At 39.0% G+C, this 24,813-nt stretch overlaps 1 long non-coding RNA gene across 2 annotated transcripts; it reads left to right on the forward strand.

Annotated features, from left to right (window-relative positions):
• Positions 1-467: 467 nt before the first annotated feature.
• Positions 468-24,813, forward strand: LOC131409953 (uncharacterized). Of its 2 annotated transcripts, XR_009221089.1 has the most exons (4): positions 468-614; positions 2,497-2,603; positions 24,202-24,390; positions 24,642-24,813. It is a non-coding gene; the product is annotated as an uncharacterized LOC131409953 (long non-coding RNA). The 2 variants fall into 2 exon arrangements; XR_009221088.1 differs by having other exon boundaries at positions 24,202-24,813.

The following is a 24,813-nucleotide window of genomic DNA, read 5'->3' on the forward strand; positions in this document are numbered from 1 at the left end:
TGGCTTCTGAATAATGTCATAAATAACATTTATTTTGAAAACTACTTAGCAAATGAAAAAGAAATTAATAGTCTTTAGTCATCGTGAGTCTCTCGATGGTTTCTTGTTCAACATGTGTCTCGAAGGTAACTTCTAGGTAACCTGAGATTGACAGCATCAGGCAGCAGCCAGCCAGTTCTGGTGCCAAGCTGCCTTAGATCTCATGTCTCGGATAAGAAAATGTGTGACAGAGACATGGAACTGTCGAGCAAAATATTTTTGCCTCTTCCTTTGCCCTTCACCTTACGTGTTGTAGAGCTGTCGGTGAGAAGTGTCTGCTCAGCTGGGGACTACGCTTTCCAGGACCCCCTTGTAATTAGATGCAGCCATTGATTAGGTTTTAGCAAATGTAAAGTGATTGGAAGTGATGCATATCACTTTTAAGTCTGACTCACAAAAGCCTTCTGTCACCCTCTTCTCCAGGCTCTTCTTTCCCTCCAGCTAGTTGGAAAGGTGGTAACCCCCAGGATGAATTTATAAACTCTGTGGCGAAGATGGCAGAATTTATGTAATTCTGAGTTACAGTGGCTTCGTGGAAGGGCTGCTTCTCCTGTTCTCCTGCTCAGTATTATTAGGTGGGCAAGAAAGAAATTTTAATTATGTTGGGTCTCTGAAATTGCTGGTTTTGTTTGTTACAGTATCTAGGGTTTCTCTAACTAATAAAGCATGTAAATCCATCCATGCATATATAGGCCAAACCTAAAAATTGAATTAAAGGGAGGAGGGGAAGGTTGGCAGAGAGGGAGAGAGAGGTTATTTTGGATCCTAAATTGCTGGAGATACACTGTGGAAGGAAAGTGTGTTTAATCCATTTCAATTCCAATATAAGAGAAACTATTTTAAACTAGCTTGAGAGTTGGGGCAAGTGTAGGATTCAAACATACTTATTCATTCATTCATTCATTCATTCATTCATTCATTCAACAAATGCTTATTATGTGTAGACACTGTCCTAGGCAGCGGGGATAACTCAATAAAAGAGAGACCAAAAAATTGCAGGCTATTTAGGAACTCTACTGCTTCTCCTCATTAATTCTTGTTTTGTTTTTGGTTAATGAGGGAAATCATCATAACAGCTTCAGTTGCCGGTGTTATATAAGTCAGTAAAATCCCACTGTTGTTTGTTCTTATAATTTTAGTTCTATATGAATGTTAAGTGGTTTTAGTTAGGGTCCCTTCTGAAAGGGAAGGGAGTACTGTACCTGGATTTCTTTGGTCCTTTCTCCTGGCTCTTGCTTGGTTTGACAGCAGAATAAATAGGGATGTGTACGAGGCTGTGAAATAACTGCTGTTAAAATGTGCAGGGTTCAACATTTAAAAGGAATTGCATTTCAATACATGATAAAATTTCCAGATTATCTTGAGAGTTGGCACTGCTACTGTCAGTTATATTGAAAGGATTCCAGCATGCTAAATTACCTGACAAGTTGTGGTGTTTTATGTGCTGTATTGATATTGGAGTATTTGTTTTGCTTCAATGGGTACTTAATTATTTGTTTCTTCTTGACAGTGTACTAGAATTAATTCACAGCATTATGAAGCTGCATTAAACATCCCCTTGAAAGCAAAGGGTGGGTCTTGTAACCCTGGTGAATCATCTGAATGTTTAGGCCACAGTTTAAATATATCAAATTAGGGTTATGAATTACTTTTAAAAAGAGAGAAATTATAGCTTTTTCATCCTAAAGGAGATTTCAAGAATGCAAGATGAAAGGACACAAGTGTAGGAAATGGAGGCTATTATTAGAATCCAGTTTAAGATGGGCTCATGGGCACATGGGAATGAGCATGACACAACTTAAGGCACACTTCTTGCCCATAAGCAAATAAAAATTATTTTCTACACAAGTACAGCAAAAGTCTTGGCCAAAGGTCCTTTATTGAAAAACAAAAAAGACAGAGTGAGTCAATCCAAAGGTTTTCTAAATCCTTAGTATGTTAAATCTCCATTAGTAGTAGTCTGTGGCATAGGTGTGAATCAACACATTTATATGTCATATTAGTATATTAATAATTAAGTTTTTTAGCAAGTAAAAAAAAAAACCCAGAAAGTTAAATGTTAATGTCCTTTATTTAGTGCTGAAATGACAAAATTTTTTGTTTTTCTTTTATCTGGAAGGTAATTGGGAATATCAGGAAGGTAAAATAATTTCCTTTAGATGTTCATGCGAGTGTTTTTTTCTCTGAAGAAAATGAAGCTCTACAGATAGGGAAAATTTACTCCCACTTCCAGAGATGTGATCCTTTACTGAGTAAACAATATTTTCTAATCAAAACGACACAGATAGGTTAGATTTCATTGATAAGGCAGAAATTTGAAAGCCGAAGTGAAGGTCCATTCTTTCACAGAATTGTGTTAGCAATTTCAAAATGTAATGGTGGTCTTACTAATTTATTTTTTGATAAACTCCTAAAATGCATAAATGTGATTCTAATAATATGCTCTTCTTTTACTAGGGATCTCAGCAGAGGCTGGTTTTGTGGGAAAATACCTGTATGAATAAGTCATCCTGTGGTTTTCTGAAGTGGGTATTCAGGAGACACTTATGGAAAGGAAATAAAAGGTACTCCTACATTCATTTGGGGCATGAGTGTTTTTTCCCTATTACAAGAGCAGCAGAAACTAGTCGGTTATAGGTCAAGAAGAATAACAGAAAAAAAGTTACAAAATTGAAGCCAAAATTCAGCCTTTTCTCTGGATTCTCTGTGTTCCTTAGTGGCGCTAGCATTCTATGTATTTTATGATGATAACAATAGTCACGACAATAATTATACAAAGAACTGTGACCGAAGATTGCCCATGTGTGCTCTGTCTTTCCAGCTTGTTCGTTTTGTGAAGTGAGTTTGAACAAAATGTTGACAGTCTCTAAATCTAGCCCCTGCTGTGTTTGGAGAAAGTGGTTTTATGTTAGTTCTGTAGTTTTATGTAAAGTTGGAAAAAAACATCTTCTGAAAATGGAGAGCCCATTCAGAAGTCTGGCTTCTGTATACTTTTTTTTGCCAAGAAGGGCTAACTGATGCTGTTTTCCTCAGTTAGAAAAAGGGAGAAAAGTAAAAGGAAGCACATAGGCAGGATATTTGAATCGACACCTCAAATTCATGGTACTAAGTTAGATGTTCTTTTTCAAGTTCAAGAGTTCTTATTACGGGGAAATTAACAAGACACTTGTCAAGTAATATCGTATTAAAATACAAAAAAGTAGTACTAAAGTGAAACTGGTAAGCATTTTAGACAAAGCACTATTTTAGTGAGACAAGTTATATTTTGCTTAGAGTTAATATAATTTTTTAAATGTTCATATAAAAACTGGTGACTTTTATATATTTCTCAATGGTACATTTGAGATGAAAAACAGAAGTTTGCTCTAGTATTCTGTAGAAATTAGTGAATGAGATTTTATTAAATGGAATAAGTAGTTCTTTATGACAAACTTTGAGAAAAAATTTTCAGATATTCTTTCAGTTTCAGATATTGTAAGAAAAGAAATAAGTATGGTGTAAAAATAGCCATTTGAGTCGCTTCTTGTACTGTTCTACTTGACAGTCAAGATAGGACTATTCTCAGAAGAATTGTCAATATACTGGAATTAATTATAATATGCACAATTTACGTATACCAAGTCCTTTTGTGTTGAAGAGAAAATAAGAATGTGGTATGATTCTTCTCAACGTAGTAAGTTCTATAATATAATCTTTTATTTTAATAAGGAATAATCTATAATAAGCAATCTTTTACTATTTTGGCGATTAGATTATGGAAATTTCTTTTGGTTACAGACCTCTGTAAAAAATACTATTACGTTATAGCAAAGGAGCTTGGCTCATTTACAAGGTGGGATTGAGGTGGGCATATATTTCTTTTATTGCACTGATGTACTTTTTCTGTGGATTATTCTCTTAGGAGCTGTGTAAACAGCTAGACAGTGAAAAATCTGTGAGTAATAACAAGGCAAACATTTACTTAGGTAATTCTTATGTCAGAAATGTCTGATGGCAAAAAGAGAAAAGCTTTATTGTAAGAGAAAAGTGTGATTAAAAGAAAGTTAAAATCAGCAACAGGCAAGTTATTATAGTGTCTTAAAATCTCATAGCAGCTGTTAGCATCCACCAATGAATTTTCTCCAGTATTACATGGTCTGTGTTGGACAAACTTTTCGTGTTGAAGAGCTCATGATTCACCTTCTAGTGTGAGCTGTTCACCTACCATTTTCTGCAGGTCATTTGTCCCTTTGTCCTTTCCCGACCCTATTATTGAACATCAAGTCTGATTGGCAGCAAATACAGAGATAGAATAATCATTTCTTGTCTGAATTATCTTTCCAAAATGCATATTGGATCATGTCAGTCTTCAGTTTATAATTATTCAGAGGTTTCCTTGTTGTCCAAGGTTTGAATTCCCAAAGCTCTGCTCTAAATTTGCTGTGCTCTTGCTTATCAGTCTTCAAATGATCCTTGTTGCCTTTGGAATAGAATTTGAGTAGGAAATAAAGCTTGGAGCCAGGTTAAAGAGGACCTTGTTGCCAAACCAAAGATTTTATTTCATCCAACATGTCTTCACGTGAACTCCAGCCAAAATGAATTCATTGTCTTTTCCCCAGAGTTTCAGATTTTTTCTGCTTTCATGATTTTGTTCCTGGTAGTCTGTCCCAGTGGGTTACCTGGGTAAAAAAGATCTGTGCATTTTCAAATTCATTTGTTGTTGGTGCCATTGAGTCGATTCTTTTCTTTTTTTTTTTTTGGTTTAGTTTTTTCTTTGTTTATTGCAGTAACATTGGTTTATAACATTGTATAAATTTCAGGTGTACATCGTTACACTTCTATTTCTGCGTGGATTACATCATGTTCTCATGTTCACCACCCACATACTAATTAAAATCCATCACCACACACATGTGCCTAATTATCACTTTCACCCTCCTCCCCCCCACCCTTCCCCTCTGGTAACCACCAGTCCAATCTCTGTCTCCATGTGTTTGTTTATTATTGTTATTATCTACTACTTAATGAGTGAGATCATACAGTATTTGACCTTCTCTCTCTGACTTATTTCACTTTGCATAATACCCTCAATGTCCATCCATGTTGTCACAAATGGCTGGATTTCATCATTTTTTATGGCTGAGTAGTATTCCATTGTGTATATATACCATATCTTCTTTATCAGTTTGTACCTTGATGGGCACGTAGGTTGCTTCCACATCTTGGCTATTGTGAATAATGCTGCAATGAACACAGGGGTGCATGTATCTTTATGCATTGGTGTTTTCAAGTTCTTTGGGTAAATACCCAGCAGTGGAATAGCTGGATCATATGATAGTCCTATCCTTAATTTTTTGAGGAATCTCCATTCTGTTTTCCATAGTGGCTGCACCAGTTTGCACTCCCACCAGCAGTGTATGAGAGTTCCCTTCTCTCTACATCCTCTCTTTCCCTTCTTATTGTTTCCTGTCTTGTTAATTATAGCCATTCTGATGGGCATGAGGTGATATCTCATTGTAGTTTTGATTTGCATTTCCCTGATAGTTAATGATTTTGAACATCTTTTCATGTGCCTGTTGGCCATCTGTATACCTTCTTTGGAGAAATGTCTGTTCAGGTCTTTTGCCCATTTTTTAATTGGTTTGTTAGTTTTTTTGTTGTTGAGATGCATGAGTTCTTTATATATTTTGGAGATTAACCCCTTATCAGAGGTATGGTTTGCAAATATCTTCTCCCAATTGTTAAGCTCTCTTTTCATTTTGTTGATGGTTTCCTTTGCTGTGCAGAAGCTTTTTAGTTTGATGTAGTCCCATTTGTTTATTTTTTCTATTGTTTCTCTTGCCCAGTCAGACATGGTGCTTGAAAATATATTGCTAAGACTGATGTTGAAGAGTGTACTGCCTATGTTTTCTTCTAGAAGTTTCGTGGTTTCAGGTCTCACATTCAAGTCTTTAATCCATTTTGAGTTAATTTTTGTGTATGGTGTAAGGTAATGGTCATTGAGTAGATTCTGATTCCTAGTGACCCTGTGTACAGCAAAGCGGAACCCTGCCTGGTCTTTTTGTGCCATCCTCTCACCTTCCGGCGCTCTATCAGACAATGTTCTGTTGCTATTCATAGGATTTTCATGGCCAGTTTTTTCAGAAGGGGGTGGCGAGGTCCTTAGTCTGTCTTAGTTGGGAAGCTTTGCTGAAACCTGTCCATCATGAGTGACCCTGCTGGTATTAGAAATACTGGTGGCAAAGCTTTCACTATCACAACAACATGCAGCTGCCACAGTGTGATAACTGACAGTTGGACAGATGGGTGGCGTGGTTCCCTGACCAGAAAACAAACCCAGGCTGCAGTATTGAGACCACTGAATCCTAACCATTAGACCACCAGGGCTGGCTCTTAATATAGTTTATGATAACACTTGCTATATGGCAGAGTGACTTCCTTCTTCTTTTACTTCAAAATAGTCTTTTTGCTCTTAAATACAAATTTTAGAATCAGCTTGTCAAGATCCAAAACAAGACAATCCATTGGGATTGTGTTTGAAATTGTATTGAATTTATAGATATCTCTTTTCAAACTGTAGAAAAAATGGGCCTGATTGTACTTTATTTCCTACATACCCTCCCAGGAACAACTTTGCATCTTGCATCCAGAGAGCCCTACATCTACCCTATGAAGGCAAGCTGACTTCAGTGCATCAAAGGAGATTTGCTCCATTAGAATGACCAATGGGGACTTTCCAGTCCTAACTCCTCTCTAACTAGCTCACAGGAGAAAAACCAAGCAAGTTTATTCTCTGGTGACTGCACCCTATTAGGAGATCAAAAGAAGTCTGAGAAAAAGAACAAATCAGCACAAATCAGTACAGAGGTACACAAATTAGGACAGAGGTGTTGTTGAGATTTCATTTACATTCTTTGTAAGCCTCCTTGCTTCCTATCTTTGCCACCATATAACATCCTCTCCCATAGGAACAGGGAGGGAGAATTAAGAGAAACAGGACATAAGTTTAAGAAAGAAAGGAGTGAGGTAGGAAATTTACTTACAGAATATATTTAGTTGTAATTTTGTGCGTGTGTGTGAGGAAGATTGGCCCTGAGCTAACATCTATGCCAATATCCCTCTGTTTTTTGTATGTGGGACACCACCACAGTATGGCTTGGTGAGTGGTGTGTAGGTCCATGCCCAGGATCCAAACCCCAGAACCCTGGGTCTCTGAAGCGGAGTGCGCAAACTTAACCACTACGCCACTGGGCTGGCCCCAGTTTTAGTTGTAATTTAAAAAATTGTCTAATCTAATCCACTTATTTTATAGATGAGTAAACCCAGAGAGTTTAAGGAGCTTGTTTAAAGTGGCCTAACTAGTAAATGGAAGAGCCAGGATCGTCAGATTATCTGGTTCGTCCAATGTTCTTCAAATTGAAACATTTAAAAGGCTATAAAAAGTAATTAATTATTATAATTACTATTATTATTATATTTTAATTGGAATAATCTCTGCTCGTTACCTAAATTCACCATTTCTACTTGTTTCACCATTATTTCTAATGCTTCATGTTTTCTGAACTTTGAATCTCTCACGGTGCAAAACAGTGCCCTGATAGCTGGCTCATTCTCTATCTATCTATCTATCTATCTATCTATCTATCTATCTATCTATCTGTCTGTCTATCTATCTATCTGTCTGTCTATCTTCCATCTAGTCTGTTGTTGTATGAATAATACAAGAACAGCTATTACTTATTTCTTGTGTGTATTTTTCCATATTCCTTTTCCTGATTGGCCTTAAGTCTGCTGCTGTTAGTAAAGTATTCACGGGCATTTTTATTTATCACATACAAGTGATATAATGTGCTTTATCATAAGCGTTTTAGTAAAGGATCATTTCTACTTACTTTTTTGTTTCCTGGTGAAAAAAAATCTGAAAAATACCTTCTCTTTTTTATTATTGTTACTAGTTATTCAGACATGATTTTTAGCATGCAGAAAAATAATTTTGTGTCTCTATTTCAAACTGGTAGTATATTTTATTTAAATGTGCTTTAAAAATTGCTGTGTCAAGGTAAGATGGAATTATAATTGGAAATCATTTGGCCTACGCAGGTTGCATAAAATGGGAATTTGGGGCACATGCTAAGTAGGAGAAACAAAATAGCAAAGGAAGCTACACTTTTGTGGTGCAAAGTTGGACACACAAAGAGTTTGCTCTTTTAGGGTGGAATCCTGGGTAAGGTTCCTTTTAAACCAGTTTTTTGAGTATGTGGCAGATCCATAACTTCTCCAGTCAGTTTCGTGTGTCAATAAGTCCAGTCCCACTTGTCTAATTTAAAGTTTCTCCTTTTTCCAAGCTCAGAAACTTGCACTGGGGAGAGGGGCAGGTATCTTTGCCCCCCTGCCCTCCCCATTCATTCTGCTCTTTCTGGAACTTTCAGGTTCAGAGAAGGAGGAGCAGAAACTGGAGGAAAAGGACAAAACCTTATTCGATTGATGGTAGTGTGATCTGTCAAGGTGCCCTCTGTGAGCTGATGCCCCAAAGCTGGCTCTTTCTCTTCTGGGGTACTTCCTTGGGTTCTAGGGCGACACCTTAGGGGAACTGATAACACTGCGTTGTTCCCTGATTTAGCTTCCTCAAACCTTCTTGCGGTAGACCCTACCCAGTCTCTTGCTGTGGTGGACTCTGCACCTGGTAGGTAGATTTCTTTGTCAAGATCATTCAAGATGACTCATTCCTGGCCACCCTCTGCAGCACTCATTTAGCTCATGAGTAAATTTGACTCCCATCCTCCACTAAATTCTGGAAATGCAGACCATTTCCAATGCATCTCCCTCTCTTCACTCTGCTCTGGTTACCTGCTCACTTTGGACTTTTTCAGGCTCCAGTCCTGTGTCTTTCAAATACTGGGGTTATGTGTCAATCTCTAAATAGTTGTCTTGGGGGAGTCATTTGTCTGGAGGTAGCAGTGGGGGTGGGAGAAAGTGCCCAACATACAGCACTTCTACAACTCCCCATAAAGCATTCTTGACTCAACAGTCCTTGCTCATCGATCTCCTGGTGGCCTTTTCTTTATATAATCTGGAGTTGGGGAATGAGTTAAAGGTTACATACCCACCTTTGGGCCAGCTGTTAGCAAATCATGCATAGGTGTTTTGGTATAAGTGTTTTTGAATATCTCTTTAGAGTACTTTATAACTTTTATCCTTAGCTTTAGGGCTTCAGCTAAACCTCTGAGATATTAGGAAATGTTCCACTCTGTATACTGTTATATATGCCAAGATGCTTTCCTGGGTTATTTCAGTGTCCAGCATTGGAAGAAGTCAAGATTCATTTCTAGGACTAGAGTAGAGTCACCACTACATAGACAGCCTTTTGATGTTTAGGGTTTTTAGTCCTGGGGTATGTGTTTGTGTGTGTGTGTATGGGATGCATGTGTGATGTTAGGAGAAGGGTAATGTATTAGTCAGAGTTCTCCAGAGAAACAGAACCCTGTTCTGGAATTGGCTCCTTGTAATTGTGAGGGGAGAGGGAGGAATTGGTTCATGTAATTGTGGGAGCTGCAAGTCCAGAATCCTTAGGGCAAGTCAGTAGGCTGGAAACTCAGGTAAGACTTGATACTGCAGTCTTGAGTCTGAAATCCTCAGGGCTGGCCAGTAGGCTAGAAACTCAGGCAGGATTTCTGTGTGGCAGTTTGGAGGCAGAATTTCTTCTTCTTTGGGAAACCTCAGTCTTTACTCTTAAGACCTTCAACCGATTGGATGAGGCTCAACCTGTCTAGGATAATCTGCTTTACTTAAAATCAACTGACTGTAAATGTTACTCACATGTAAAAAATACCTTCACAGCAACATCTAGACCAGCATTTGACCAAACACTGGGCACTGTAGCCTAGCCAAATCGACACACAGAATTAATCATCACAGGTAGGTAGTAATATTGGTTTCTTTTTCCTTCTTTATTCTGCTTCTCCACAATGACTGAGGCCAAGGCATGCATTATATCCGAAGCACCTATTTTCCCTTTTTTCATAGACAAAGGGACGTCATAGTACAGCCTGGAACTACACATTTATTAATGTGGCTCTTTAACATCTGTCTTCCCTACTAGACTATGAGCTATGTAAGAGCAGATAATGGATCTGCTTGTACTTGCTGTTGTATCTCCAGTGACAAAAGTTATTATTTTTGAAGAATAAATAAGGAGTAGTTGCAGTTGTCCAGCCCATTTCACTGGGGTAGGAAAGCAGACAGGGGCAGAAACCTAGGAAAAGACAAAGAATAGGCATTTGGCATAGAGTCCCTCATGTTTCATTCTCCAACACCAAGCAAGGCAGCTGGCAGTTAGATGGGGCAAAGATTTGTAGGGTGAGAGGGCCCTGAACAAGCATGTTGCTCTAGGACATTTTTTTCTTTGCCTGGTCACTATATGTTAAAAGAAGCAGGGAGAAATTATGATGAACAAACAAGGGACTATATTATAATTTATAAGCTGAGGATTAAAGTTCACTTGTTAAAACCTGAAGTGGAAGAATGTTTCAAAGGGCTTTTGAAGCTAAACTGTTTTGAAACCTAGAAGTCAAGGAATCAGGAAACATGGAGAAAGCATTGTGTATATGCCCTGAAGGGGTTAGTGGACTGATCCTAAGACTATTATGTGCTTTGTGCTCATTGCATGAGAGGAAATCATGAGATTATGGGAAACAAATCAAAGACTTTCCTGCCCTTTCTGTTTCTATATATCAATTCCTTGAGTCCTGTTCCATTATTCTTCTTTTAAACACGCTATTGCTGTCACCCAATGCAGAAACAATAATAAGTAGTGCAAGATAGAAAATGAGTGACAAAATAGATTGGCTTGGGTTTTCTGGAATCAGTATTTTAGGGCCTCAGACTTAGCCCTAGGCCGCTCTTACCTCCTCCTTCCTCCAGTGGCTTTCCTAGGCAGGCTGTGTACATGGAGAGTGAGCACAGTGTGGTTCCTATAGAGACTGTAGTTGAGTTCAAAGAGAGGTGATAGGAGGGAAGATCACACTCATTGTCTGCTGGGGACAGACAATATAGTGGATTGCTCTATTGTGTAACGTCTCATTTAAATCCATGAAAACTAGCTACTATTATTATTTAATTGAGAAAACTGAGGTTCAGAAAGGTTTAGTGATTTGTCAAGATTCTCAGCTAGAAAGTGATGGGATTCAGCATTGAAACCTATTTGATCTGATTTCAAAGTCTAGGTGTTTCTTGCTTCTCCACACTGGCTCCTGTCCATGACACAAGACAATACAAATTCCTTCTTAAATAAGGAATGCTGTCTCTCATTCCAAAGGACAAAGTTCCAGGAATCACATAGCTGTATCATATCTCTGAGGAAAAGACAATCGATTCTGTGATATAACAAGAAAGAGTATCAATGTCCCAAATAACATCTTTAGCCTTTAATCTATTGCTAGAACATGAAATTACACTTACACATATATACACACGTACTGCACACACTTCCACCCCCACCATATAATTTATTGAATGTGTTAAGCACTGTACATACTTTGCAAGCATTCTCACCTGTAATCCTGCCAGCAATCCTGTAAGATAGGTAGTATCATAAATATCATAAATATTTATTGAGTGCCTTCTCTGTGCTTGCACTAGGCTAGCAAATGTGGATACAACAAAGAAAATTGCTTAGTTTCTACCCTAAAGGAGTTCAGTCAGGTGGAGGAAACAGATACATAAATAGGCAATGATAATGACATTTGGTAAGGCAATGATAAATATATATGTTCAGGGCCGTCATACGCAGATATATGTGAGACCTGTACATATCTCCATCATGGTAGCTCAGCAGAATGACATCCAATTTGGCCTTTTTTTTTTGAGGAGGAGTGGGTGTTGAGGATTATGTTAGGGAAAGAGGCTTCTGAGAGGAGGTGATACTTTATGTAAATCTTAATCAATGAGAAAGAATTTACCAGCTAGAGATAACTGAAAGGGAGAGAGCACTAAACATAGAAAGAATTGTGTGATCAAAAACACAGAAGAGAGACAAAGTATGATGTGTGGGGGAAAATGGAGCAGTTGATGGTTGACATTTTTCAAAGAGTAGTTTTCTGTGTGTCAGTTTTTTGGAGTTTCTTTAGCTCATCTCTAATTCTCCTCTCCCTGTTATGGAATATTAAGCCAATCTGAGTTATGAATTGATATCTGAGAGAAGAAGAATGAAGAAGACAGAAGGAAAGACACCACCATTTCTTTAGTGCCCACTGAGTACCAGAATTTTGCCAAATCTTGCCAAATTTTCTCTCACTGAATCTTCACAGTATATCTTCAAAGTAGAATTATCCTTATTTTATAGAAAAGGAAATTGAAGTAAAGCTGAAAGACCTTGTCCAATTTCATTCATCAAGTTAAAGGAAGAGCCAGGATGTGAACTCAGAATAATCTTTTGCTGAAGCCCTATTTCTTAGTCACTCAGTCTCTCTGGAATGAGAAGAATATGCAGTTATGCGCCACATAACAACATTTCGATCAACAATGGACTGCATGTACAATGGTGGTCCCATAAGATTAGTACCGCATAGCCTAGGTGTGTAGTAGGCTATAGCATCTAGGTTTGTGTAAGTACGGCTCTATGATCACACAATGAAATCGCCTAATGAAGCTTTTCTCAGAATGTATCCCTGTTGTTAAGCAACACATAACTGTAATTGTTTATATGATATTTTCCTCTACTTTTACTTACCCAACTAAGGTGCTTACCAGAGAAAACCTCAGAATCACTATCACTAAATGCTTGTGTAAGAAAACAGATTTGTACTTTGTCCTCTGCATTTGGAGTTTTATTTACTGTATGAGTTTTACGTAAGTTCATAAAAGTCAATAAACTCAGTATTCCAGAAATCACTTGCAATTTAACATCTAGATAATTAGGGTAACAAAAAGGAAGCTAATTCAATATGGGTTTATGACGGTGATTAACTTAGTTCCGTTTCTTTCCCTGAAGAGAGGAAGAATTCAGAAATAAAGTAATGCGAGTCTGCTGCATCCAGGGAGATAGATGCAAGAACAAAAGATTTGTTATGAAACCCTTAAAATCACAGTGCCCTTTTAGCTAATTATGGTAGCTTAATTAAAGTTATTTTAAGTAATAGTTAATTATGCTTAATTAAGGTAATTGTGGATTTAGCCAGGGGAATTTGAATGAACCATAACGCAGACATGTTTGGCCTCTGAAGATCAAGTATACTAGTTTGCATAGGTCCAAAAACATCTCTGTTTGTGCATATAGAAGAAAATATGAAATAAAGCCTAGATTATAGTTTTGATTACACAGAACTACTACTAACAACGAATAAAGTTATACACATGATGTTGCAGAGTATATTAGTATATTTTAAAAAAGTATAACGTGAGATTGTAATGGATTTGATTTCTTTTAATGTAGAATTATTTTGGGAGGGCAAATGAGGATTAAAGGTCTAACGGTCAATGCTGTTTATGTTTTGAAAGTCTAAAGGATCCTTCTCTGTACATGCATTATTCAAATTTACCAGATGCTTTAGAGACTCTGGCTGACTTCAGGAAAGGTCTAGCATTTTTTACTTGGCGATATAATTTAGACCGAAATATCTAGGTCTGGCATTGTTACCATCCTATTCTTGATTCAATAAAGATACAGCTTACATAGGCATATGTATTATCTTCCCTGTGCATTGGTAGTATTTGTTATAAACCTCCCTAGTGCCTCCTTGGCTTTGCCATGGCTGGAATATATTACTCTGTTTCTTGAGAGAATTCCCAGTGAATTATTATTATTAGGTCAATGGTTCTTAAAGTACAGTATCCTAGAATCTTCCAGGAGGTGTGTGTATAGGCTATTTTTAGTCTGTTTAGGTTAAGTAATTACTTTCCCCTAGATGAACCTCCCTGCTAGGTGATATAATCTCAAGAACATTTGTGCTGATCCAAGCTTCCATCTCGATTTTCAGGCTCCCCAAGTTGCTCATTAGGTTTTCTGCTGGGTAATTGTTACTCTTTCTCTTTAATAAGGAGTATTACGAAAAATCAGTGATCTCTGCCCATAACTGAATGTTAAGTGGACTGTGAAAGCTTAACTTTTTTTTTCTTTCTTGAGTGTAAATCACACTGGGATGGAGGAGAGGGACGAAGGCCTCAGAGAATCAAGCAGTGAAGACCTCATTGGGGTGCTCAGATCTCAGGCTCAGTTTTGATACAAGTGCTGTCATTCACCATCACCTCTCAGGGACTGCATTTGTCAGAGGTGGTCGCATTGGTAATTCCCAGTAGGAGAAGATCACAGCAATAGGGACTCCTCGTAAAGTCTTTTCCCTCCTTAGAGACCATCAAACTGTTCATGAGACTCTGTGAGACCCCCTAGATGAGAAGTGCGAATCATTTATGAGCTTTTATAATGAACATTTTTCTCATTTAAAATATAATATTTATTTTATTTAATTATCACTTAATAAAAATATATTTCAAGAGTAATGCATGTTTATTGTAAAAGATCAGGAAAACCCAAAGAAGCACAAATAAAAATCAGCTGACAGAGTATACTATTCCACTGGCTGTAGAGATTGGTTCAGCGGTGGTCCTGCAAAGGTAGCCAAATAGAATCATTTACTGAATTGATATATGGATACCCAGAAAATGGAAATGCCTTCATCCACAGGGGTGCTAGGTTGAAAGGGTGTGAATCTGGAGCTCTTGGTCAGTCATGTTCCATCACACGTGGAAAGAGACCGTGCAGAATGAAACGAGCGCAAAGAAAGATGCAGAGTTGAGAGAAGAGAGTGAAAGGGCCTTAATGGTATTATTTGAACCCAAAGATTTGACAATTCCTAAACAAATCCACTATTGACCTTCCCAGTTATGTGAGCCAAAAAGTTCCCTTTTTCACTTAAGCTGGTTTGGGCTGGGCTTCTATAACTTGCAGTTGAAAGAGTTTGGAGAATACTTGCATGCCTTTGCTCATTGTGAGGCACTTGAGCCATCCATGAACCCCCTCTGACCAAGGGAATGACTGTTGTGAAGTCCTGGTTGAGCCTAATGTAAAATGCACCTGGAAGTACAAGTGAAACAGAGGGAATTTCTTTTCTTTTTTTTTTTTTTGTGAGGAAGATCTGCCCTGAGCTAGCATCTGCCAATCCTCCTCTTTTTTTTTTGCTGAAGAAGACTGGCCCTGGGCTAACATCCGTGCCCACCTTTCTCCACTTTATATGGGACGCCGCCACAGCATGGCTTGACAAGTGGTGCGTTGGTGTGCGCCCGGGATCTGAACCGGTGAATCCCGGGCCGTCGCAGCAGAGCGCGCACACTTAACTGCTTGTACTACCAGGCCGGCCCCCAGAGGGAATTTCTAATAGGAGAAATAAAAAATAAGGGAGACCCAAACTAAATATGTATTAAATACAGAGGGGAAAATGGTAACTTCACAGTGGAGAAACCTGGATAACACCACTTTAACCAAGTGATCAAGGTTAACATCACAGTTAAGAATATCAACATGATGTACTCCTCAATATGAAGCACTGAGAAGGGCATGCCTTCTCTCTGGTGTCATTTCCAATAAAGCATAACTGCAATCTAATTATGAGAAAACATCAGACAAACCCAAATTTAGGGACATACTATAAAATAATTGACTAGTACTCTTTAAATATTAAGGTGATGAAAGACAAGGAAAGACGGAGGAACTGCTACAGATTAGAGGAGACTAAGGAGACATGACAACTAGAAGTAATATGAGCTGCAGTGGCAGTTATCTAATTTAATCATTTTAGTACACTATCAATTAGATCCTGAAGCAGAGAAAGGACATTAGTAGAAGAACTGGTGAATGAAGTCTGTAGTATAGTATTGTACCAATGCTAATTTCTTAGTTTTGATATTTGTGTTATGTAAGATATTAACTTAGGGGAAGCTGGTTGAAGAGTATATGGCAATTCTCTATACTATGTAACTCTTCTGTAGTTCTGAAATTATTTCAAGATAAAAAATTAAGAAAAACAGGGGCCGGCCCGGTGGCGCAAGCGGTTAAGTGCGCGCGCTCCGCTGTGGCGGCCCGGGGTTCGCTGGTTCGGATCCCGGGCGCGCACCGACGCACTGCTTGGTAAGCCATGCTGTGGCGGCGTCCCATATAAAGTGGAGGAAGATAGGCACCGATGTTAGCCCAGGGCCGTCTTCCTCAGCAAAAAAAAAAAAAGAGGAGGATTGGCGGATGTTAGCGCAGGGCTGATCTCCTCACAAAAAAAAAAAAAAAAAAAAAATTAAGAAAAACAGTGTACATAGCAAGAAAAAGAGTGAGGGAGATGATGAGGGTCATAGAAATGGCAGAGAAATGGCACTGGCCAACCTAGATGCCCCTGCATTGGGATAGAGTATTTCCCTACCTTTTGCAGAGAGGAAGAGCTCTCCAGTGGGGGTCATTGGATGGAACCTGTTCTTCTACCTCTCCTAGTCCTTTAAGGTCCTGCTTTATGCCTCATGACTTCATCATAGGTTTGGCTAATGTCTGGTAGATCACTGTTCAGTATTCTTAGTGTCTAGAACTATTGACTCTTCATTTCTCTTTGTCTATACATTAGTATTTAAATGGAAAATTGTGAGAAGGAAAGCCAGGCATTTATATTTTCTCATTTTCTTTATTTGGTAGGAATATCTTCAACATAATTCAAGCAGCCCTTTACATAGGTAATGATTTCATTGGGAGCAAGCAACTTGCATTAGTCTTTATAGTTCCCATGAATAGAATAGTACTCGGAACACAGTAGGTTCTCCATAAGTCCATAAACGCCACTAAAATATTTTTTTGATGTCAGCTACATGTTTGGAATCTTACTAAACATTTTTTACTAAATAAAAAGTGTAGTGAACTTTAGAAATTGTATCTTTTTATTAAGCATGTAATACGTGTGAGCCACTGTGCTACGTAGTTTATCCACCTTCTCTTATTTAATAGTCACAACACCAATGGGGCAGATGTTATTGTTATCATTTTAAAGATGAGGAAAATAGGGCCCAAAGAGGTTAAACGACTTGCCTCAGTTCACAAAGTTGCTAAGTTGCCAGCCTAGGATTCTAACCCTTCTGTGTCTGACTCCCATCTTCAGCTTCCTGACTGTGACACTCTACTGCCTCTCTGAAAATATGTGATGCCTTCTCAACCAGTTTCGAGATTTATGTATTAATAAACAATAATTATAGGGCTGGCCCCGTGGCTTAGCGGTTGGGTGCGCGTGCTCCATTGCTGGCGGCCCGGGTTCGGATCCCGGGCGCGCACCGATGCACCGCTTCTCTGGCCATGCTGAGGCCGTGTCCCACATACAGCAACTAGAAGGATGTGCAGCTATGACATACAACTATCTACTGGGGCTTTGGAGGGAAAATAAATAAATAAATAGAATCTTTAAAAAGAAATAATAATTATATAATTTTTGTTTAAAAATATAAGTGGGAGACTATCATACCCTGATTTTTAAATTAGAGCCACTATATCAGTTTAGCAGACAAATGCTTTGCTGCCTTTATATTAGCTTCAAGTGCATTGGAACAAGGTATACCCCTTGTAACATGTCCAACATCTTAAGAATAAAACGACAGAGATAAAGTGTATAACTCCTGTTCAGTCTTGGGTATGGTGCTAAGATTCTTAGCTCTACAACACACAAACGCACACACCACTAAATCGGGTATATTCAGGTTTTATGTAACATGCAATTATGTTTAAGTCAATTTTTGAATGCTCTTAAACACAGTTGGAAAACATAAAGTGTAGAGTCAAGGAAGGTTGCCACAAAACTCAAAAATAAGGTTAAAATGTCCTAGGGCTTTGTCTTGGTAGTTTGTTTTCTGTATGGCCTTTTTTATGTGTCATAAAATAAGCACTTAAGGAACCGAGTAGGGGTCCTTTTCCTGGCAATATGTTATTTCCTTCCTAATTGGTCAATGCAGGACAAACACATCATTAAACACACAGGAGCCTCACTATAGCATAAAATTTTGTGTAAGGCAGATCGATCTTGAGCAGTTTCTTCCTTTAAGTGCCAGAAGGACATTGCTGTAGCTTTGCTTCACCTATTACAGAGCCCCTCAGCAAGGGCAGCCTTATGGGACCTCTTCAGGATGCCAAATGATGAAAATGACGAGGAGAATTCCTTCAGCCTCTAGTAGTGTTACTCCTGAAGAATTGGATTTTCTGTGGCTCTAACAGGCTAGTATCCAATTAAAGAATTCTGTGGTCATTTTGAAATGAGAAATGAATTGTATTATTCAGCATCTCCCCGTTAAGAAGGCAGAATGCTTTGATGCCACTGGCATAAGAGCGGAAATAGCTAAAATGGAAAACAGCCAGCTCCTGGCTCAACATCATGAGGCTCAGAGTTATTTTGCAGAAAGTGAATTATTTCTTTTCCACGTGTGACTCTCTGTGAATGGAACATGGTGACAGGGAGGGAAAAGGAAATGCTCTATCGGGATTTGGCTGAGTGAGTTATGGGGCAGGTGTGTGTGCTTGGAAGACCTGAGATGGATGGATTGGGATAAAATATAACTACTGGTCCAAGCTGGTTCACAGCACTCCAAAGCCATCTTTTAGGGCTCAACCTAGCATGATTGTCAGTCTCCTGTAGGAGAAGACTTTGGATAGGAGTGCAGAGTTGTAGGTGCATAGAAGGAGTTCAGGAAAAATGCCCACTTTCAAAAAAAAGAAAATTAAATGAGCTAACCGCTGGTGTTTAACAAGTTAATATCAACACGGTCATCCACAAAGGGGCAGGTGAGCAATTTTTCACAACTAGACATTTTTCCAAAGAGGAAAATGACTTTGTTAGAATTATGTCTTCTATCATTTTCTATCATCTTATGGTGTGGACACTTGTTGAAATTAGGACCAAAGTTTCTCAGGTCAAATTGGATGCTCAGATTTACGTTAACACCAGATATTTTCTGCATGGGTTAGATCAGAGAGCTCAGGGCCCCTTGTGGCCCAGTCCAAGTGTCTGGAATGTGGACAGAGCACTCTCAAAGGCTAGTGTGTGTTTTGGGATGACATAGAAGATATAGTTTAAGCATTTTTGTTTGGTACTTAGAATTCTCAGTAAAGTAAGAGTATTCCAAATTGCCTCTTATGAGCTTTGTAAGTATAAAAATGTTACAGACCCTCTTTCCCTTTAAGCCACCTCATTAATTTTTTTATACTAACAGATTCCTTGGAAAAATTTTCTAACTATACACCTTACCACACCACTATAAACAGAGGACACAACTCTTTGTCCAGCATGAGTCTCAATGACACCCTAGATGTCAACTAGTTGTCAACAATGTCAACTAGGGACATTAGTTGAATGTGTGAAAGAAGAATATGAACCCTGTGGATCTAGTGAGAAAAGGACAGGCACACGAGTGAAACCTAGAACTCTTACACTGTGTTCCTCCTCCCCCTTCTACCATGTAATCCTTTGCAACATATTTTGTAATTCAGTTAATCCTCTAATTCTCATTTTTAAATTTTCTCAGGTACAGCCTCTTCAGAGGATAAATTACTTTTGTTAAGATTTAGGAGTCCTTCGCTGGTGTTCATAGACTCTACCATTAATGGTCCCTGGAGATGAGACTGAAAGTCTGAGAGAGCCAGAAGTGAGCTGGGAGCTTGGTGCAGATGAGTTGGACTGTTGCCATGTATAGAAATTGACAGGCTCACAGACATCTTGAAACTGATTATGGCCATGTTTGAGGCAGGGTGGAAGAGAGGAGCAAGTCAGAATGTCAAAGGAAGTCATGTCAAGAATGGGATGTGCTACAGAGTGCTTTCTATGGACTAACTTCAACAATTTGTAACTATTTCAGTTCTCCATATCTCACCTCATGGTTTAACTGTATTCAGCACTCTCAGGGCATAAAAAAACTCCACTTATATGATTCACGTATAAAAAAGGAAAAAGTAACAGCCTATGTCATCAGTTGTCCTTCTGCTTCCAGTTCTTTCACTAGAGAGGAATATTCTCATAGGTATAAATATACCCTGGGATAGATGAGGCTTATGGGAACTGTGGCTTCGATTGTACCTTCTGAACCATAGCTTAGCTGCACAAGTGTCTCACATCATAGGAGGGCTGGAGGAGTAGAATTAGGATTCAGGGCTAGGATAAGCAATTGTGTCATTTTCCAGGATGTGGGGTTTTAGTATTAAAATTGAGACAGTGCTGGGCAAATTGTCCTGGTTTGTCTTAGATTGATGAGTTTGGGGATCAGCTGACTAGACTGGCATTGTCCCTTGTGCCCAGGGATATGACTTTACATAGACATTGTGTAAAAACTCCCCACTTCTCTTTTGTCCATCAAAACAGATCAGCTTCTCTCTAAGCCATCTCCCCTGAGGCTGTTCTGTTGGACCATGTGGGGCTTATTCCATCCTAAGATCTTGGCAGAGGAAGCAGGATCCATATTACTGGCTTAACCACTTCATCTTATGCAGTGAAGTAACATTAATGCATTAGGACAAACATCTGGCTGGGTTTCGTTTGCCAGTATAAAATTACTTTTTGATTCATGATACGTTTTGATCTAAGACACTCTCTATCTAAATTTTGATCAGTGCTATGGCCTCACTGTGAGTCTCTCAACAAAGGGAGAAAATATACCTGTGGAGGAAAATTCCCACACATCTGCTTCCCCTTGCCCATCCCAAATGCAAGTTTAGATAATCGCCAGTAGAACTTTAAGAAATATTCTCTAAGGTTGTCATGCAAACAGGAGTGAATTCAGAATCAGAAACAAGAATGCCAAGGCAGGAGCAAAGGTGAGGGAAGATTGAAAGTGGCAGTCAGAGCAAACCTGAATTGCCCACAGATTTTGCTGTGCATTGCTGCCTGTGTGCCAGGGTTGCCAACGCATTTTATTCCACTTGCTCCATGAGTGGCTCTAATGCCCTTGAAGAGCCTCCTGTGTGCAGAGTGGCTTTCTAGAAGCACTGGATATTTTCTTGTAGAATGCCATTCTGGTTACCTTGGATTGCATCTTGAAATCCTTTCATGCACATTCTAAATTACTGTTTCAGTAAAGATTTTAAGTCATCACTAGCAGCAGAGAGAATAATCGGAATGTGGACATATCACAATTACAATTTGAGGCTATTACCTAATTTCTGCCTTTAGAATTTAATCGTGCTAATGACGAAGTCAGTCTTTCCCTCTGAAAACAGTTTGGGAAGTTTTTTCTTAGTTCATCAACTTTTTGAATTACCTTCAGAAGACCTTGTGGGGCAAAGACATTCTGTACTTAGATGTCACAATGTGGTTATGAGCTCCAGAGAGAATTTACCAGAGTTCTTTGTGTGCTAACTATGCAGTACTTTAGTACTTACTAGTCAAGGTGTGGTCTGAGGGAGGCAGCGCCAGCATCACCTGGGAGCTTATTAGAACTGCAACCTCAGGCCCAGCCTCAGCCCTATTCGAATCAGAATTTGCATGTTAACACGATCCCCAGGTAATTAGTAAGCACGTCAAAGTTTGAAAAGTAGTACTGTAGAGAATTTGGAGGAAAAATGAGGGGATGGCTCAAGTCATAATATATTGAGTCCAAGCAATCTGTCCTGCATAAGGCCCCTCCTCCTCGGAGTGTCTACCCAAGACTTGATGTATTCGCAGTAGAACACAAATCCTATTACGGAAGAGAATTTCTCCAAGCCTCAATGTCTCATGTTTTATGAATCTTGGTGCCACTTTTATTGTTCTTGCAAACACATTACTACATTTGGAAGTTGACTTTTGGTCTACTCGAGAAAAATGACAGCTGCAATCCATCTTCCAAGCCTTCACTGCTTTGAGTAAAGTGCTTGTTTTCTTATGTTTGGAAGAGACATGTCATAAAGGAGCAGAGTTTGGAAAGGGACTGGGCTGCAGTTTTCTCAGGGGAGGTTTCAATAAATCTCTGGGAAGGAAATAGCAACCATTAGGTAGGTAATTAGGACCGATATAAGCTCTCAGCAGCAAAAGATGCAACACCTTAGAAATATGCTGTTAGATACTGAATAAGGCAGCGGCAACTCTGCTGTAGTCTGAGATTATTGAGGAGAGAACTGTAAATGAGAGACCAGCTCCTTTTTTTCACGAAAGTTTTTTCTTTTAATTCATACGTAGGACATGCAGTAGTAAGTTTTTTTTTTTTTTTTTTGGTGAGGAAGCTTTGCTGTAAGCTAACATCTGTTGCCAATTTTCCTAGTTCCTTCTTTTTTTTTTTTGGGCTTGAGGAAAATTAGCCCTGAGCTAACATCTGTGCCAGTCTTCCTCCACTTGGTGTGTGGGTTGCTGTCACAGCATGGCTTGATGAGTAATGCAGGTCTGCACCCAGGATCCGCACCCGTGAACCTGGGCTGCCGAAGCAGAGTGCGCTGGACTTAACCACTACACCACAGGGCTGGCCCAGTGGTAAGTTTTTGAAGTTACAAAGACTGAAGACTTGGTGGCATCAGCAAATTTTTCTCTATTGACTTTGTGTGTCTAGGGCCTTTGTGTATCTTCCAGAGCCACTGTGTCACATAACTCCAGGGAGTCCCATCCACATTGTATGAAGTTTATGTAAGTAGGGCCCCCAGAGCTGTGCCATGCCACAATTCTGTTTACATTTCCCCAATATAGACAGTAGGTAAAAAGTGTATAAGCAGAGCTATTTCTTTCATTCAACACCTATTTAATATAATTATTTTCAACTCATGCTGCATATCAAAATCATCCCTAGAGCTATAAGAAATAGAGCTGCTCAGGTCATACTCCTACAGATATTAATTCAATGCGTCTGTGGCAGAACCTGGAAATTTATATTTTTATAAAACTCTAGGTAATTCTGATGTGCTGTCAACTTTGCATTTAGTGCTAAGGCAGATATTTAAAAAATTAAGACAGTATCTATGCCTTCAAGGCATCTGTAGTTCTGTGGGAAACATGTGGATGTAAATGACATGATACTATAATATTTTAGGACTGTGATAGGGGCAAGTACAAGGAGTCTTGGAATGGTTGTGGCAGAGAATGGAGCCAGCCTTTTACCTAGGCACTTCTTTGCGTGTTTCTGTGTATGTGCATTTCTAAGCAAAATTGAGACCTCTGTGATAGTCTATGTTAGTGTCCCTCTTCTATGCCCTGTACTAACTTGTTGAACTCTGACCTTGTTCTATCCCTAGAAATGTCCGGGATCCTCTGGTTTACCTCTTTAAACCCTGTTGTTAAGAAATTATCTACTTGTTCACATGGAGGTGTCTATAGTTGATGATCCTATCGTGTTACTTTTCATGGAAATTTTTCACTTCAGTAGCCTGACCAAGACCATAATGGGACTTGAGGAGTGGCAGCCTGAGTTGGGAGGGGCGTGTGTGTGTGTGTGTGTGTGTGAAAGTAGGGAGTGGGAGTCCCAAGGCTCCTTGTAATCCCACCAGGTGGCCATCTCTTATCACTGTATTAGAGGCTGACTGCAAGATTTAGGAATCAAGGTAGGAAATGAGGGGAGAGGGAGGAGTGTCAACTACTGTTAATAGCTTACAGTGGCCATTAGTTCGAAATGAAGTACTAATTCAGAGAAGTGCTGGGCAAGAGGAGAAAGGAGAATTAAGGGAAGTGAAACTCCAGTGAACAGTTGATCATGTCTTAATGAGCAGTGAAAATCAATGAGGTGAAAAATGTCAGCTCTCTCAAAAAGACGTTTTCTTGTTTTTTAAAAATAATCAGTAGGGTGCCAAATTCATCCTCCATTTTAAATGATTAACATATTTATATTTCCCTTTCGTTTCCTCACCATCACAATGGTTTTCAAATAATTGTTTCCTTGAATTCTCTATGAAAACGACATTGCCTTACCATTTTTACTTTGTATGAATGAACTGAGGAAATATTGTTGCTCCAAGGCAAACCAGATCCTTGATCATCAAATTCAGTTCATGGTTTTCTGGGTAGCAAAGCCAGAACTTCCACATCTTGGCCTCATAGCTATCCAAAAATGGGCAAGCTACAGTGCTGGGGAGGTTATTAATGTCATTCTCCAGCAAGCTTACCTCAAGTAAATGGAGGTACAACAGTGGAGAGGTCAGCTCTTTTGTGTGGATTGTAACAAGTTATAGAACCCAGAATCCTTTTATTTTTAGATTTATGTTCATTTTGATAGATTGTTCGTCTTGTGTCTTTCCTATAGCTTCAGAGAGTGAAGCCAAAGAAACCTGGAAGTTTTCCTCTGAGGCTTCTCTCCTACCTGCTCTCATTGATGGGATGCTGAGGATGTTCACATCTGACCTTTTGAATTGCCTTAGCCTCACCACCCCACAAACAGCCGTGGGTTTCCAGGCCTTCAGCTTTGCTGATGACACTGGACAAGAGCACACAGGTATTCCAAAATGCTTCAAAACGTATTCATCTCTGGTGTGAGACGAACATGGTCTTTGTCCTGAGATTTCATTTGCGGCGATTGTCATACTTTTCTTTCTTGGAGACACCACTGCGGGAGATGAAAAATACAATACACAGTTCACAAGCAATAATCACACGTGCCCTAAATCATCTGTTTGAATTCTTCTAGATTTGAAATCATGGAACCTGCACAAGGACATTGGTAGGTCATAACATGTGTTGTTTTAGCCATCAGGAAGGTCAACCACAGTTTAAATATGAACCTGACTGGTACTGCTGGGGAAAGCACTACACGAACTTCTGATTTGTTTGTCAAACTTGTCTGAGATGACGTGCCTCTCTCTCTACTTTTATATGAGAGAATACAGCACAGCTGGAATTCAAAACACTAAGAAAAGTA

This window comes from Diceros bicornis, chromosome 9, assembly GCF_020826845.1.
Source record: "Diceros bicornis minor isolate mBicDic1 chromosome 9, mDicBic1.mat.cur, whole genome shotgun sequence".
NCBI classification, from domain to species: Eukaryota; Metazoa; Chordata; class Mammalia; order Perissodactyla; family Rhinocerotidae; genus Diceros; species Diceros bicornis.